This window comes from Microtus oregoni, unplaced genomic scaffold, assembly GCF_018167655.1.
Source record: "Microtus oregoni isolate MIOR12 unplaced genomic scaffold, Mior012 000042F_ref0000377, whole genome shotgun sequence".
NCBI lineage: Eukaryota > Metazoa > Chordata > Mammalia > Rodentia > Cricetidae > Microtus > Microtus oregoni.
Window position 1 is genome coordinate 13,687,957 of NW_024543209.1, and position 15,943 is coordinate 13,703,899.

The window sequence follows — 15,943 nt, forward strand, 5'->3', positions numbered from 1 at the left end:
CAACAAGGGGGGGGTGGACAGAAACTTTTTCCAATTTCCCTTTAGTCTTGCCTTTTTGGTCATAAACACACCTGAATCTTCAGGAACATTGCCCCCTCCCCCATACTTCTTCAGGGGTAGTCTCTCCTGATTATGAAACTGAAGTTTGTTCTGTTTCAGTTTCTCTTGCCCAGAGAAAATGGGAAAATCCTTCACAAACCCTTGGCTATGTCTGCTGTCTGATATCTTGAGTTTCCTTTCCTGAGGAAGGCTACAACACTCTGCCTGTCCTAGGCTCTTGACCATGTATCTTCTTAGCCCTGAGTCCCCATTCATACACATTGCACTCTTTCTGTTCTCTTTCTGATGTGTGAAGCCCTACTAACTGAAAGCATATTCCATGGCAGCAAACCTAGGGCCCACTCCTGATGATGCTGCAGAGGCCATCTTCTTGACATACTGGCTTCACTGACTTTGGCTGTGTACCTAAGGGTGGGACTGCTTGATCACATCATAGCGCTATTTTTAGTTTTTGAAGAATCCTCTGTATTGTTTTCGGTAATGTCTCCATTGATTATATTATCTGCCCAAATACACAGGAGATTCTTTATGTTGTGTCTTTCCTATTTTTTTTAGCCAAATCATCCAATATTTCAAAAACTGCAGACCATCACCTTGTCTTCTTATGTAGAAAAATGTCTTCCCATCCGTAAGTACCTACCCCGGCAGCAGACCTCAAAATTCCCTGTGGCAAGAGGTACAGAAGGCTGTCCTTAGTGAGAGGGTGTGGTGGTTTAAAAGAGAAATGTCCCAGAGCTCATGTATTTAACATTTGGTTCTCAGTTCTAAGTTGGTGGCTCTGTTTGGGGATGGAATGGAATCTTTAGGAGGTGGAGCCTTGCTAGAGGAAGTGCTTCACTGAGGGCAGACTTCTAAGGTTTATAGCCTTACTTCTCTTCCTATTTCTCTCTACTTCCTGGGTTTGGGTCATGTGGTCTGTCACCTTCCTGTTGCTGCCACCATGCTGCAATCTATGTCCTCCCCATCATTCTAGACACTATACATTCCTCTAGAACAATGGTTCTCAACCTGTATGTTGTGACTCACAGTGCTTATGTCAGTTGGCACCTACTTGTGGTTATAAAGTTAAAAAGCAATAGACAGGCAGCGAACTCAGCAGGAACAGGACTGACCCAGCGACCTGGGCCCGAGCGGGCATGGGACAGTGAACTCCATGGGAGCAGGAGTGAATCCAGACCAGGGACACTTGTGGGAGCAAGACTGGGCCAGAGACATCTGCCGGAGCAGGCCTGAGACCACAAGCTCCACAGGAGTGGGAGCAGATTCAGACCAGGGACATTTGCAGAGGCAGGACTGAGCCAGTGACCTGGGCTGGAGCAGACCTGAGACAGCAAACTCCACAGGAGCAAGTACAGGGAAGCAACCTCTGAGGGAGTGGACCAGAGCCAGAGACCTCTGTGGATTCAGGCATGAGTCTGGGACCTCCAAGAAACTAGACCTAAGCCAGGACCTTTGTGGGTCATGGCATGAGTCTGGAACCTCTGAGGGAGTAGGCAGGAACCAGAGACTTCTACAGATCCAGGCATGAGTCAGGAACCTCTGAGGAAACAGGCCTGAGCCAGGTCCTCTGTGGGTCTGGGTGCACCTGAGTCTGGGACCTCAAAGGGAGAAGATCAGAGCCAGAGACCTTTACAGGAACAACCCAAGCCAGGGACCTCTGCAGGAGCAGATCCAGACCAGCGACATTTATAGAAATAGGTCTGAACAGGCAACCTAGGCCAGAACAGGCCTGAGACAGTGAACTCCACAGGAGTGGAGGAAAACCCAGGGGCATTGAGTGACCTCCAAGAACACAGAGTGACCAACAGATAATTCTTTCATGTCTGCAAAATATATTTTTATATAGTTCCCTTTTCTACAAGAGGGTCCCATGTCTAATCTCTCTGTAAAAGGCAGGCCTTGATAAAACACTCCCTTCCCATCTCACTATATCACACTATTTCTACCAATATAAGTTCCTGTGTATGGTAAAAATGGATCTCTCCATCCTTTATTTCACATTCTAGTTTTTCCTCTTGGAATATACTAGATCCTACCAATGATTCAATGCTTGGAATTCAGAGAATTTGCTCTCAACAGTTGGCACTATGTGTATTCTTGAGACTTTCCTATTCCTTGTATGTATGCCCTGCTCTCCTTTCCAGAGCTGTGAGTCATGGTTAATCTTTCAAGTCTTGTTCTATATACCTAACTATCTCTGTTGAGTCAGAAAAGTTTCCAGGGTTGAGAGCTGTAGTTAGTAATTCGAGATAAGAGATTTAAGAAACATTATTACCCCCCTGATGAATCTTAGGGGAATATATTTGAAAAGGAACAGAATTTCCAGGGAAAATTACAGTTGTCGCATGTGTGACTGACAAAGTAAAAGTAAAAACTGCCCAAAGAATCACCAATAAAATGAGAGAGAAAAGAGACTGCAAGTGGCATGGATTTTGCAAATTCCCATACTGTCCCGTGGACTACTCGTTCTTGCCAAGTGAGAGTCCTTTCCCGAGTGTCTTGCCCTGAGGAAACCTGTTGGACAGGTAGTCATATGCTGATCCTAGACTAGGTTGCACAGCTCCCAACACAGACCTGAAGCAGCAGAATTTCCACAACACAGGGAAACAGCAGGATACCCAAGAGGAGTTCCCGTGGGAGCCAGCATTGAGAGTACAACAGAAACCAGAGGCCTCAAACCAGAACATTGACTCTTTGCAATGAGCACTTGCAAGTAAAAATATATGGAGATATATGGATAAAAGTGTTTATTAAATGACTCACTGTGTCCTACTACAGCTTCCATAATGAGACTGATTTTTATTTCCCTTTTTTCCCTATTTTTTTCCTTCTTTTTTTTCCCTTAAATTTTATTTTATTGCGGGGGAGGTTGCAGTGGCAGAGGGCGGGTACAGAGGGATGGGGAAATGAATAGGATGGAGATGCATGATATGATAAACACAAAGAAGAAATAAAAAAAGTAAAAAATAGAGAATTCCCCTTAAAAAAAAACACTTCATAGCAATGTTTTCTAAATCTTATCTTTGGAGATAGCACAATGTTAAGTAATGAATATAAAATTTTAAAATTATGCCACATGGTTGGCATTTCTTATTAAGTCAGCTGTTTTTAAAATAATGGCCTTGGGAGCTGGAGAGATGGCTCAGTGGGTAAGAGTACTTGCTTCACAAACATGTGTAAGAAGTCTCTGGCTCTCCATGGGATGCACGTTCAGAAGATGGCATATAGTTCAACCTGAGATTGGTGTTTCTAACCCTCTGAGAATCTACATGGGCCCAAGTGAGAAGCTGATGGGTTTGTCAGAAGTAGCCCTGTGTTCATGAAAAGTATCCTAGGTGTTATCCTTGTGAGTCACAGACCACCCGTGCTATCTACAGTGAAGGTAACGGGAGGCTAATGGCATATAACTCAGCTGTACACATTTTAAAGCCAACTAAAAGGTGCAATGAATTAAGCCTTGAAGGCTCTCTACAGGCTTTCTCTGGATTTTCCTTAGGTCTCTGGATAAAGATCTTCAACTGAGATGTCCAACCCCTCTAACTATGTCTCAATCATATTGCCAACAGAAAGAAAACAGGTGAAAGAGAAGACAAACAAAAGAAAAATGGAAGAAATTAATAAATCCCCCAAAGAAACCCAAGAAAACCAAGAAAAAAAAATCGAACAGATGAAGCAAACAGTTTAAGACTTAAAGACTGAAATAGAGGTAATAAAAATAAAAAACAAAAACCAAGGGATTTCTGGATATGGAAAATCTGGGTAAACAAATAGGAACTACAGAGACAAGTATAACCAACAGAATACAAGAGACAGAAGAAAGAATCTCAGGTGCTGAAGATACTATAGAGGAAATAGACCCATTGGTCAATGCTGAGGGACCTAAGAGGTAAGTGACACCCTACTTGCTAGGACCTCCCCAGTAGGACAAAACCCTAGGCCCCTTCCCAAACTCCCTTGGCTTTTCTAGCGAATTTTTTTCTTTAAGGTTCATTTCCTCGTGTTTTAGCCATCCCATCACTCAGAGAACACCACAGCCACGGTGCGCATTGGCCTTACTCCCACTACTGCTGGCTGGCTTCATACATGTGAGCTGTCTCTGTACAGCTGCTCTCTTGGTCTTCTCTCCTGGTTTGCTCTCTTGGTCCTCTCTCTTAATCCCCTCAGTGTAGAAGCATGCTCTTGGTCCCTTCAGTATTATAGCCAGCTCTCAGTTCTTAGGTGGGATGTGGTTAGTAGTTTTGGGGGTTCAGTGGATGGGTTTGGGTTTGTGGGAGCCTAGATGCTGGAAACTTCCTGCTGGCTGGCTAGAAAAGCTGTGAGAGTTGGGTAAGAGCCCCTGAGTTTTGTCCCACTGGGGAGGTCCTAGAGGGTGATGGGGTTGTGTAGGCTTCTACTGAGATTTCAAAAGAAATTTTTGGAGGCCAGTGTGTGGAAGGATCAGTGCCCCTTCAAGAAACCAGTGAAACATGGAAGAGTGACGCTGGCGTTCCATACTCCTCCAACTCCCTGGTGCCTCCGCCGCCTAGCAAAGCTGTAGACAAAGAGTAGATTCAGCCTCAGAGAGCAAGAACAGGTGGACTGAGGCCAGCCAGGCCGCAGGAATGTGGCTGCCCAGGCCTTTCAGCGCTTGTGTTGTCCAGCACATACTCTGGATGCCAGACAGAGCTAAAGGATTTAACCTTTACCATACTGGGTTTTGTGCTCATTCTAGTCTGAGTCCTCCTTACTGTTTCTCATCCCTTCTTTTTTTGGAAAGGAGTGTGCACTTGCCACTGTACATTGGACGCATGTGCAATGTTCTTCGTGCTTTTCCACAGCTTCACCACTAAGTGTGCCTTGGGTCTCAAAGGAGACTATGTACTTAGACATTTCCACTGTGTTGGAACTGTGGGGGATTCTTAGCGATAGATTGAACAGCACTCAGGGACCAGGGATAGATTACCATTTAGTATTTTAAATGTTGCCCCCAATTTTCTAGGCTGAAGTTTGCCTTTCAGCAGACAGCGATGTTTTGGAAGGCAGCGGGACCTTTAGGAGGCAGGGCCTTGCAGGAAGGAGTAAATGAGGTATATCTGCCACCCAGACTTTGCCATTCTGCATCTTCTCCTCTGGTCTCCACAGCATGAGAAGTGTTCCCACTAAGCACCCACAGTCATGACGTTCTGTCTCGTGACAGCACCCAAGGGAAATGAAAGAGTAGCCACAGACTGAACTTCCGAGGTCACAAGCCCAAATGAGCCTTCCTCTTTCAAGTTGCTATTGCAACCACTTTGTCCTGGTGCTAGAAGTGTGACAGATACAGAAACAGCCCTCCCCGCCCCCCAGAGTATGCATGCTGTATGTAGTTCACTGCTGAAGCGGGGGCAGGGGGAAGCAGGCAGTGTTCTGCTTGAATTGGTAGCGATTTCCGGTTCCTTGAAAGGCAGAGGATGTTCACACAGAACTTGCTTGAGAATAAAGAACAGAAGAAGTCAGGCCTTTGGTCCACCTTCACAAAGTACAACAGACTGTTTCTTATAAGAAGAAATCGCAGGGCTGGAGAGATGGCTCTGAGGTTAAACACACTGGCTGCTGCCCCAGGCTTTCTTTTGGGCCACCAAACTAGCTCCCAAATCAAGACACAGAGACTTCGTATTAGTTAGGAATGCCCAACCTTATCTTAGCTCTTATTTTAATATGTTTCTCTCTATCTATGTTTTGTCTTAGGACTTTTTACCTTTCTTTATTTCTGTATGTCTGACTTCCCTGCTTCTTGTATCTGTCTGTCTGGCAGAAACTTGGCTTATGACCACGGTGGCTCCCTCTTTATTCCTCCGTCTCCTTCTTCCTCTTTCTCTACCCTAGATTTCGCCTTCGATTTATTCTCTTTGCCCATCAGCCCAGCCTATTCCTTTCCAACCTAGCCACTGGCCATTTAACTTTTTATTAGACCAATCAGGTGCCTTAGGCAGGCAAGATAAAACAAATGCAACACATCTTTGCATAATTAAGCAAATACAGCACAAACAATATAACACACCTTCACATAGTTAAAGTAATATCCTTCAGCATAAACAAATGTAGCACATGTTTGCCTGGTTAAATAATATTCCACAACAGGCTGCTCTTCTAGAGGACCCAAGTTCAATTTCCAGGATCTACATTTTGCCTCATAACCGTGTGTAACTCTGATACCAGGGAATCAGATGCATTCTTCTGGCCTTCTTAGACCAGGCATACATATGGGACACATACCACATGTCAACAATATACACCAAAGCAAAAAATAATTAAGTTTCTTAAAAGAAGACATTGCAACAGTAAAGGTTATTTTATGTAGAGCTGATATCTCTTTATGGTTTTGGTTTGCATTCCCAAATGGTTATTTGAAAATTTTATATTTTTTGTCTATTGTAATTTCTTATTTTTCATTTTTATTTTATTGAAGGTAATTCTTTTTCATAAAATATATTCTTATTATGGTTTCTCCTCCTCCAACTTCTCCCAGAGCTTCCCCACATCCCCACCTATCTAAATCCATACCCTTTGTTTCTCTTTCTCATTAGAAAAGAAATAAGCACTTAAAAGGCAATAATAAAATAACAAATAAGATAAAACAAAAAACTGGAATAGGACAAAACAAACTGACCAAAGAAAAAGCCAAGAAACACAGACTCAGAGACACACACAGAAAACCTATAAAAGCACAAAATTGGAAATCATAATATATGTACTTACAATGAGGTTTAAAAACTAAAACTAAAAACGCCCAGACAAATCACTATGAAACAAAGAACCTCCAAAAATGCCATTGAGCTTCTTTGGTGTTTCCCCTTCTACTGCTTGACATGGGTCCTGCCCTTAAAAGTAGTCATATCCCCACTGAGACTCTGCTGAAGAAAAATCATTTTTCCTTTTCAAGCAGGTACCAGTTGGAGATGGTTCCTAGCACATGAATGCTGTGGGATATGTTGTGTGATGGTTCCTAGCACATGAATGCTGTGGGATGTTTTGATTGCATTCTGACGCTCCTGAGACTGCCAATAAAATTCGTTTTGAGTCAGACGGCGGAGCTAGCTATTAGCTGACCAAAATTGACCATAGACGTTTTGGAGAACTGAGGACAGAGAGACACAGGAAGTAGTAGGGCAGAACTTAGTGTCTTAGCCGTTTTGGGTCAAAAAATTGAGAGAAAGAGAGAGAGAAATCAAATGCATTTTGTCTGTTTGTTTTGTCCTTTTCTCCTTTGAGAGAGAGAGAGAGAGAGAGAGAGAGAGAGAGAGAGAGAGAGGAGGTCGTCACTGGTTGTTTTTCTGCCACTTCTCTGATCGTTCAGGTTCTTACCCCAATGTTTGACTCATGAGTTTTTATTGATAAAGAATATTAGATAAATACTTCGTATGGACAGGTGCTTGTGTCCACATTCCCTCCCAGCACTGGGACCCCATCTGGTCCAGACCCACTCAGGCCCTGTGCTTGCCTCCACAGACTCTGTTAGTTTATATGTGCATCAGTCCTGCTGTGTTTACAAGGCCTTGTTTCCTCAGTGTCCTTCATCCTTTCCAACTCATACAATCTCCCTCCTCTTCTGCAGAGTTCCCTGAACCCTGAGGGGAAGAATTTGATGGAGACATCCAGTTAGGACTGAGTGTTCCATGGTCTCTTACTTTCTGCATATTGTCCCTTACTTGGAAATTACACCTAGCTCTCCTTCATATATGTGTATATATTTTGGGACACTATATTAGGTTTCCATACAACTCCTCAAATTTTCCTTAGTTTTATCTGACCCTCTCCATACTCCCTACCTCAACCCCATGCCCATTGGGTCCTCTTGTTTCAACCACCATCCCTGCCCCCCCATCCATAATTATCTATCCTATTTCCCTTCCCTAGGGAGTTCCAGCCTCAAGTGCTTAAGTGCTTCTTAACTGTTCATGTTTCCTCTTTTGAGAAAGATCTGTTCTCGGTTTTTAATTGAGTCATTTGTTTTCTCAATGTCCAAGTGTTTTTAGTTCTACTATATTTTCAATGTTATCCCTCTACTAAATATATACTTGATAAAAAAAAAATTCCCATTCTGTAGCCTGCCGCTTTGTCTGGATGACAGGGTCCTTTGTCACATAGAAGCTTTTCAGTTTTATGAGGTTCATTTACTAATTGTTGAACTTGGTGCCTGTGCCAATGGTGTTTTGTTCAGCAAGTCTTTTCCTGTGCCTATGAATTCAAGGCTATTCCCCATCTTCTATTCTATCAGACTCATTGTATCTGGCCTTCTACTGAGGTCTTTGATCTACTTGGAGTTGAGTTTTACACAGGATAAGTTTGGATCTATTTGCTTTCTTTATCTTTAGCTATCCAGTTTGACCAGCACCATTGTTGAAGATGCTGGTTTTTTCCATTGTGTATTCTGACTTCTTTGTCAAAAAGTAGATGTCCATAGATGTGTGGATTTATGTCTGGGTCTTCAATTTGATTCAGTTTGTCAATGTGTCTGTTTTTATGCCGACATCATACTGTTTTTATTATTATAGCTCTGTAGTGCCATTTAAGATTGGGGAAAATGCGACCTTCAGTAATTCTTCTATTATTCAGGATTGATTTAGTTATGCTGGGTTTTCTGTGCTTCCATGTGAAACTGAAATTTGTCCTTTCCATTTCTGTGAAGAATTGTGTTGGAGTTTTGAATGGGATTACATTGAATACGTAGATTGCTTTGGTATGATAGCTGTTTTTAATACTAATCCTACAGACCCATGAACATGGGAGAACTTTCCATCTTTAGATATTTTTTTTCAGTTTCTTTCTTCAGTGTCTTAAAGTTTTTATTATACAAGTCTTTCACTTGCTTGGTTAGTTTTCCCAAGATATTTTTTGAGGCTATTGTGAAAGATATTGTTTCCTTGATTTCTTTCTCAGTACATTCTTCATTTGTATATAAGAAAACTATTGGTTTTTGTGAGTTACTGAGTTTTGTATCCTGTACTTTGTTGAAAGTGTTTATCAGATGTAAGGGTTTTCTGGTGGAAATTTAAAGGTCACTTTAGTATGCTATCATATCACCTGTAAATAAACATACTTTGACTTCTTTCCTTCCAACTTGTATCCACTTAGTCCTCTTCAGTTATCTTATTGCTCTAGCTAAGAATGCAAGTATTATATTGGATAAGTATGGAGAAGTATATAGCCTGCCTTGCTCCTGATTTTAGTGGATTGCTTTGAGTTTCTCTCCCATTTAGGTTAATATTAGCTATTGCCTGGTTGTAAAGTGTCATTATCATTTTTTTTTTCCGGTACTTTTATCATGGCAGGGTTTGGATTTTTGTCAAAGGCCTTTTCTGTATCTAATGAGATGAACATATGTTTTTTTGTCTTTCAGTCTGTTTATATGGTGTATTACATTTATTGATTTATATATGTTGAACCATCTCTGCATCTTGGGATGAAGCCTACTTGATCATGGTAGATGATCTCTTTGATGTGTTCTAGGATTCAGTTTACAAGTATTTTATGGAGAATTTTGGTCTATAATTCTCTTTCTTTGTTGCATCTTTATATGATTTAGGTATTGGGACAATTGTGGGTTCATAAAAGGAATTGGGCAGTATTCCTTCTGCTTCTATTTTATAGAATAATTTATGGAGTATTGATATTAATTCTTCTTTGAAATTCTGGCAGAATTCTGCCCTAAAACCATATGGCTCTGGTTTTGTTTTTGATGCTTTTTTTGAGTGGGAGAATTTTATTTACTCCTATGTAATTTATTTTATTTCACTATGGGTTAGATTTCTGTTTAAATTGCTTATCTAAACTTGATTTGACTTAGGTAAGTGGTATATATTGAGAAAGTTATCGATTTGTTTCAGATTTCCCAATTTGGTGGAGTACAAGTTTTCAAAATACGTTCTTATGATTCTCTGGATTTCCTTGATGGCTGTTATATCCCTCCCTTTCTTCTCTAATGTTGTTAATTTGGATCTTCTCTCTCCATCTTTATTTTGGTTAAGGGTTTGTCAAGCTTATTAATTTTCTTAAAGAACCAATTCTTTGTTTCATTGATTTTTTGTACTTTTTTGTTTGTTTGTCTCTATTTTACTAATCTCCACTACAAGTTTTATTACTTCTTGCAAACAGCTTCTTTTGGGTGTAATCTCTTCTTTTTATACAAGAGCTTTCAGATTTACCATTAAGTTATTAGTATAAGATTTTGTTGTTGTTGTTTTGCTTTGTTTTTCTGTTTGTTTGGTTTTTGAGATAGGGTTTCTCTGTGTAACAGCCCTGGAAGTCCTGAAACTTGCTTTGTAGAGCAGGCTGGCCTCGAAATCATAGAGATCTGCCTACCTCTGCTTCCTGGGTGCTAGGATTAAAAGCACATACCACCATGCCTGGCTCATTTTTTTCTTTTTCCTTTCCTTTCCTTTTCTTTTCTCTCTCTTTTTTTATTGCAAGCACTTAGTACTGTAAATTTTGCTTCTTAGAATTGTTTTCATTATGTTCCATAAATTTGAGTATGTTGTGTTTTTATTTTAATTCAATTCTAAAAAGTTCTTAATTTCTTTCCCAATTTCTATCTTAATTCATTTTTCATTCAGTAGTGAGTTGTTGAGCTTCCATGAATTTATAAACTTTCTATTATTTCTGTTGTTGTTGACATCCAGCCTTTTTCCGTAGTGGTCTGGAAGGATGCAGAGTGTTATTTCAATTTTCTTGTATCTGTTGAGACTTTCCTTGTGTCCACATATGTGGCTAATTTTGAAGAAAGTTCTGTGAGGCACTGAGAAGGTATATTCTTTTGTGTTTGGGTAAAATGTTTTACAAATATCTGCTAGGTCCATTTGATTTACAATGTCACTTAGCACTAGCATTTCTCTGTTTAGTTTTTGTCTGGATGTTTTGTTTATAGGCAATAGTGGGGTACTAAAGTTATTCACTATCACCCTGTGAGGGTCAATATGTGATTTTAATTGTAGTAGTACTTCTTTTACGAATTCGGGTGCCTTTGTGTTTGGTGCATAAATGTTTAGAATTGCAATATCCTCTTGGTGGATTTTTTCTTTGATGAGTATGTAGTACCCTCTATCACCATGGACTCTGGTTATAAGTTTATTTTACCTGATGTTAAAATGGCTACACCTGCTTGCTCCTTGTGTCCATTTGCTTGAAGTTTTTTTTCCCTTCCTTTTACTCTAAGATGATAATTCTCCTTTGCTGCTCACTGCATGCCCCCGTCTGAGCTCTATGTGCTAGAATTCAGTTTGCGAGCTTTGGGCAAAGGGCTGGAGGTTGAAATACACAAACACATACAGAGACAGACAGAGCCACAAACCTCTAATCACTGGTAAGGAGCCCTTTTTTCAATAGCACCATGGAGGCTTATATACCCAACAGTCAAGTGGGCCAACAGGTGAAAACCTTATCCTCTGATCCTCAAGGCACAGCTTTTAGTAACTCAAATCAGAAGGCTCTAGCAGGGAAGAGCAGATGAAGGCCAGGACTCCCAATGGTCCCAACACTCCTTGATGTTAAAATATGTTTCTTGGATGCAGCAAAAGGATGAATCCTGTTTTCATGTCCATCTACTTGTCTGTGTCTTTATGTGGGGGAATTGAGACCCCAATATTGGGATATTGGGAGCTATCAATTAGCAGTGTTTATTGATCCCTGTTAATTTTTGTTGTTGTTGTTGTTGTTGCTATTATGGTGGTGGTGGTATGGGTTTCCCTCTCTTTTAATTTTCTGATCTGGAATTATTTATTGTGTTTCTTGAGTATGGTTCTCAATAAAATACTGGCAAACCGAATCCAAGAACACATAAGAAAAATTATCCATTATGATCAAGTAGGCTTCATCCCAGAGATGCAGGGCTGGTTCAACATACGCAAATCTATCAATGTAATCCACCATATAAATAAACTGAAAGAAAAAAACCATATGATCATTTCATTAGATGCTGAAAAAGCATTCGACAAAATTCAACACCCCTTTATGATAAAGGTCTTGGAGAGAATAGGGATACAAGGGTCCTACCTAAATATAATAAAAGCTATTTACAGCAAGCCAACAGCTAACATTAAATTAAACGGAGAAAAACTCAAAGCCATCCCACTAAAATCAGGAACACGACAACGATGTCCACTCTCTCCATACCTCTTCAATATAGTGCTTGAAATTCTAGCAATAGCAATAAGACAACATAAGGAGATCAAGGGGATTCGTATTGGAAAGGAAGAAGTTAAGCTTTCGTTATTTGCAGATGATATGATAGTGTACATAAGCGACCCCAAAAATTCTACCAAAGAACTCCTACAGCTGATAAACACCTTTAGTAATGTGGCAGGATACAAGATCAACTCCAAAAAATCAGTTGCCTTCCTATACACTAAGGATAAGGAAGCAGAGAGGGAAATCAGAGAAGCATCACCTTTCACAATAGCCACAAATAGCATAAAATATCTTGGGGTAACCCTGACCAAAGAAGTGAAAGATCTACTTGACAAGAACTATAAGTCTTTGAAGAAAGAAATTGAAGAAGACACCAGAAAATGGAAAGACCTCCCTTGCTCTTGGATTGGGAGGATCAACATAGTAAAAATGGCAATTCTACCAAAAGCAATCTATAGATTCAATGCAATCCCCATCAAAATCCCATCAAAATTCTTCACAGATCTGGAGAAGACAATAATCAACTTTATATGGAAAAACAAAAAACCCAGGATAGCCAAAACAATCTTATACAATAAAGGATTGTCTGGAGGCATTACCATCCCTGACTTCAAACTCTATTACAGAGCTACAGTATTGAAAACAGCTTGGTATTGGCATAAAAACAGAGAAGTCGACCAATGGAATCGAATAGAAGACCCTGACATTAACCCACAAACCTATGAACACCTGATTTTCGATAAAGGAGCTAAAAGTATACAATGGAAAAAAGAGAGCATCTTCAACAAATTGTGCTGGCAAAACTGGATGTCAATCTGTAGAAGAATGAAAATAGATCCATATCTATCACCATGCACAAAACTCAAGTCCAAATGGATTAAAGACCTCAATATCAGTCCGAACACACTGAACCTGATAGAAGAGAAAGTGGGAAGTACTCTACAGCACATGGGCACAGGAGACCACTTCCTACGTATAACCCCAGCAGCACAGACACTAAGGGCATCATGGAATAAATGGGACTTCCTGAGGCTGAGAAGCTTCTGTAAAGCAAAGGACACTGTCACTAAGACAAAAAGACAACCCACTGACTGGGAGAAGATCTTCACCAACCCTGCAACTGACAAAGGTTTGATCTCCAAAATATATAAAGAACTCAAGAAACTAGACCGCAAAAGGCTAATCAACCCAATTATAAAATGGGGCACTGATCTGAACAGAGAATTCTCAACAGAAGAACTTCAAATGGCCAAAAGACACTTAAGGTCATGCTCAACTTCCTTAGCGATCAGGGGAATGCAAATCAAGACAACTTTAAGATACCACCTTACACCTGTCAGAATGGCTAAAATAAAAAACACCAATGATAGCCTTTGCTGGAGAGGTTGTGGAGAAAGGGGTACACTCACCCATTGCTGGTGGGAATGCAAACTTGTGCAACCACTCTGGAAAGCAGTGTTTCGGTTTCTCAGGAAATTCGGGATCAACCTACCCCTGGATCCAGCAATACCACTCTTGGGAATATACCCAAGAGAGGCCCTATCATACAACAAAAGTATATGCTCAACTATGTTCATGGCAGCATTGTTTGTAATAGCCAGAACCTGGAAACAACCTAGATGCCCTTCAATGGAAGAATGGATGAAGAAAGTATGGAATATATACATATTAGAGTATTACTCAGCAGTAAAAAACAAGGACTTCTTGAATTTTGCATACAAATGGATGGAAATAGAAAACACTATCCTGAGTGAGGTAAGCCAGACCCAAAAAGATGAACATGGGATGTACTCACTCATATTTGGTTTCTAGCCATAAATAAAGGACATTGAGCTTATAATTCATGTTCCTAGAGAAGCTAAATAAGAAGGTGAATCCAAACACAAACACATAGGCATCCTCATGAATATTAACCTTCATCAGGCGATGAAAGGAGACAGAGACAGAGACCCACATGGGAGCACCGGACAGAAATCTCAAGGTCCAAATCAGGAGCAGAAGGAGACGGAGCACGAGCAAGGAACTCAGGACCACGAGGGGTGCTCCCACACACTAAGACAATGGGGATGATCTATTGGGATCTCACCAAGGCCAGCTGGCCTAGGTCTGAAAAAGCATGGGATAAATCCGGACTAGCTGAACATAGCGGACAATGAGGAATACTGAGAATTCAAGAACAATTGCAGTGGGTTTTTGATCCTACTGCACGTACTGGCTTTGTGGGAGCCTAGGCAGTTTGGATGCTCACCTTACGAGACCTGGATAGAGGTGGGCAGTCCTTGGGCTTCCCACAGGTCAGGGAACCCTGATTGCTCTTCGAGCAGATGAGGGAGGGGGACTTGATCGGGGGAGGGGGAGGGAAATGGGAAGCGGTTGTGGGGACGAGGCAGAAATCCTTAATAAATAAATAAATTTAAATAAAAAAAAATGAAGTAAGACCCAAAAGCCATTTCTCTGTTAGGCCATTTTAGGCTTCGATAACAGAGTAACATTGAAAAATTATCCTAATGAACAAAAATATTGAAAGATTATCCTAATGAACAGAAACATTGAAAGATTATCCTAATGAACAAAAACCCGTTTGGTACATGCTTCTGAAGGCTGTGAAGTATGGATCTAGAAGCTGTGTCAGGTCATAGCCTTCTAGAATCATTTCATGGTGGAAGATGGGAGGGTAGAAGATGGCTACAGAAAGCAAGAGGTCATATTTAATCCATTTGTGAGGGCAGAGTCCTCATGACCTGCCAGCTCTCTTCAGGACCCAATACTGTTGGATTGGGGGCCAACTTCCCATCCCATGCCATCAGGGTGTCTACCCAAACCATAGCAACTTCACTATTGAAGATTTCACAATACTGTGTGCTATAATGAGTATACTGGGCAAGGCTGTGGAACCATGACCCACCTCAGAGAGAGTTGACGTGCTGGCTTGGTATCCTAGCCCAGGGCTTTTGAAATTCCCTGTTCAAAGTGTATCTGTCAGGTATAGTAGCTAACCCAGAGGATGGGTAGGAACTCTGACATCCCCAAATGTCAATCTGTCTCTTGAGTGATTCATTTCTCTGAGCAAGTGACCAGTCTGCCCCTGCTGATATGGGGCCATGGCTTACTATCTTCATACAGAAACTTTAAGTACTGCTGGGGTTTCCAGCATGATGGGATTCTCTCTAGTTTTTCATTATCAAGGCCTCTGGCCATATCTGTGTGTTTGTTAATGGAGGTGAATCACGACAGACAAACAGGGAGTTTCTAGGCCTGAGGTTGACTGTCCCAAGTAGACTAAGTTCAAAACTTGAGAAAAATGATTGAGGTTCCTTTTTGTAAGGATCAAAGCAGAAGAACTTTGTCTTATGCTGATTAAAAGAGGACATCCTAGGATGTCTACTTGTGATCTTTCTCTTTCACTTCTTTTTTAAAATGGAAAGTCAGAAAACACCTTAGGTTCAGTTTGGTAATGTGAATTTTAACATGAAGGACTCCATTTTGAATTTTAGCCTGGTATATCGGGCCTAGTTAAGGAACTTAGTCCAAACCAATGGCCACTTGAAATGCATGCTTGACAAGAACTAATGGTTTAGCGAACCATCACAGAGCCCAGAGAGTCCACAGAATCTCTGCATTCCCCTCCCAGATATTTGCCCAGTGCATCCCCCTCCACCGATAATAAAATTGACTCTAACTATACAGCATTTCTAAGTTCTCTTGGTCAAACAAGAAGCAATTTTGGCCTAAAGTAGAAACC